General features: G+C 39.1%; 1 protein-coding gene across 1 annotated transcript in view; it reads right to left on the bottom strand.

Moving 5' to 3' along the window:
- gnb1l (guanine nucleotide binding protein (G protein), beta polypeptide 1-like) overlaps positions 1-2,699 on the bottom strand; it is a 29,254-nt gene that overhangs the window by 26,119 nt on the left and 436 nt on the right. The gene's annotated exons all lie outside the window — the stretch shown is intronic.

The following is a 2,699-nucleotide window of genomic DNA, read 5'->3' as shown; positions in this document are numbered from 1 at the left end:
CCACTTGGAGGTACAAATATGGAACTTTATTTTGACATTTCTCCACACTGATGCAGTAAAGATACTTGATATTAAGTATGTTTTTTATTCATCATGGGCGCAAAATTTTGTAATGTAAGTAAAATGTAGTGTTTTGTAATAACACTCGAAATTTAAGAGCAGCTGATTTGACCACGGAGATCGGAGTAAGGGCTGGCTTGACCGCAGTTATCATATCAGTCATTATCTCGAGATCTCGAATTAATTATATCGTTATCTCGGGAAAACGGAGGAAATAAAATGTATGAATGCATGGCCCTTTAAGGCTTCCGTACAGTATTGAGGATGAATTAAGCAAAGTTTCTCTTTTTCGACTCATTGAAAAAATAGCCGCAGCTGAGTTCATTTACTCTAATCGTCTCTGGCGCGGTACATTTGTGCCAAAATAAAAAACAAGATGTTGCGCCACCCACACGCAGGTAGGCAGTGTGAACAAGCCGTTAGTTCCAGATGGTAGTGCAGGGTTATAAATGTTTTTCAATGAAGACTGGGAAGGGATTCCTGCTGATGCACATCACCACTTGTCCTACTTGTAATTAACAAGAAGAGCTCAGCCTCTTACCCCTCACTCAAAAAATGAGTTCATTAACCCTAACTGTATTTATCATTTATTGTAAATTGAGGGATAGGTTTATGTCTGCAGGACCCCGAGTGAGGGGGGCATACAAAGTTATTTGACTGTCCAACAAGCAGTTCTGATATAAGTTCTGTATGCTACCGCCTTAAGTCTCTCAACGTTCTTGAATGGTCAAGCCAAATCCCAGACTTGAACCCCAGAGACAATCTGAAACATGAAGACGGCAGACTGACTTAGGTCGAGAAGACCTGTCAGGCAGAATGGGAGAAACTTCCCAAATCCATACAAGCAACACTTGTGGACTTATCTTGGCTTACTTGTGAAAACCATTGTTAATAGCAACACCAATGGCCATGTGGCAATGTTACTTTCTGCAATGTTCCTATATTTTATTTTGGCCATTGACTCCATGCTAATGACTAACCTGGTTCAGCAGATCAACGCTGGGAGTCTGGATGAAGCTATTTTGCTATGTTAGCTTGTTAGCAAATTATCAGTTTTAGCAAGCTAATGTTAGCCAGCTAAAACCACAATATCACAATATATATTTCACAAGCTTTGCAGTAATGTTAGCTTTGACTTTGTGTTAATTGACTCTGTAGACATTCCTAGACTCCATTTATAAGCTAATGTTAGCTAGTGTTGCACACTGTGGAAACTGTAGGGAAGCAGGGAAAGAAGGCACTCGGGAGCACACATAAACGTCACATCAGTGCATCCCTACATAGAAACACATATTTAAAAAAAGTTGGGGATGGTATAATTATTGCCTTATAACCCTTTCACTCATTGAATATAAAAAGTGATTAATGAATAAAAATAATACTTAATACTTGAACGTACACTTGAAGTCCTAACTACTAAGAAGGTGCTTCTACAAAGTAGTCCTATTAAATACAGGGTTGGAATATGGAATGTTTCAGTTTTTGATTGTTGACAAATTTGCTAAATCTTCTAAAAATCTGTTTTTGATTTGTCATTATGGGTTGTTGTGAGCAGAATAAATTGCCAAGAAAGTGCAATTAATCAATTATGAAAGGTATTTAGAACATAATGAACAGAACCAAATGTCTCCGCAGATGTCACTTTGGTGAACAATGTCAAAGGAGCGCCTCTTTAACACTCTGGAGGACTTGAAAGAAGATGATTTCAAGAATTTCAAGTGGCACCTCTGCAATAACCCCAAGGGCATCAAAGTGTACCATCTGGAGAAAGCAGACAGGCAGGACACAGTGGATGTGATGGTGCGGACCTATGGCCTTTCTGAAGCTCTGAAAGTGGCCCACGAGGTTTTAGAGAAGATCAAAATGAGAGATCTGGCACAGAATTTGCCATGTAAAGGTACGTTTTTTCAATATGATCTAATCTTAGATTGTGTCTTATTCTTTTAAAATGCCTTTCTCAGTCAGCCTGAAGACTTTCAAAGAATATAACTTCTTTTTGGACACTGATACTATTTTTTATGTTACTTTATTCTATACAGATGTGACATTGCAAGTATCAGAGTCTCTGCAGCCAATCACATATTACCAACAAAAGCTACAATCAAACCTCCAGGACAAGTTTATGTGTGCACAAGAAGGGTGGACTAAAAAGAAGGATGAGCAACCACTGGATGATATCTACACAGAGGTGTACATAACAGTGGGGGGCGAAGTACACATCAGCCAACAGCATGAGGTCATGCAAATTGAGATGGCAGGAAAGCAATCAGAAACAGAGACACCAATTAAACCCAGTGACATATTCAAACCCCCCTCTGGAAAAAACAAGAGCCATAAGAACAGTGCTGACCAGGGGAATCGCAGGAATTGGCAAAACATTTCTTGTGCGCAAGTTTGTGTTGGACTGGTCTGAAGGAAGAGCCAATCAAGATGTGGATCTTATATTCCCTTTTACCTTCCGTCAGCTGAATTTATTGAAGGGGAAAAAGTTTTGTTTGGCAGAGCTCATTCATAAATGTATCAGGGAGACCAAAGACATCCCAGAAGAAGCTCTGAATCACATCTTTACAAAATTACAGTCATCAGGAAACACCAACTATGACAGAAGTAAATTCAAACTTCTGTTTGTTTTGGATGGA

The sequence above is a fragment of the Morone saxatilis genome, unplaced genomic scaffold (assembly GCF_004916995.1).
Source record: "Morone saxatilis isolate NCDOM2014 unplaced genomic scaffold, NCSU_SB_2.0 Contig16, whole genome shotgun sequence".
Taxonomy (NCBI): Eukaryota; Metazoa; Chordata; class Actinopteri; family Moronidae; genus Morone; species Morone saxatilis.
The sequence above is the reverse complement of the archived record's forward strand: the minus strand, read 5'-3'. Positions and strand labels throughout refer to the sequence as shown.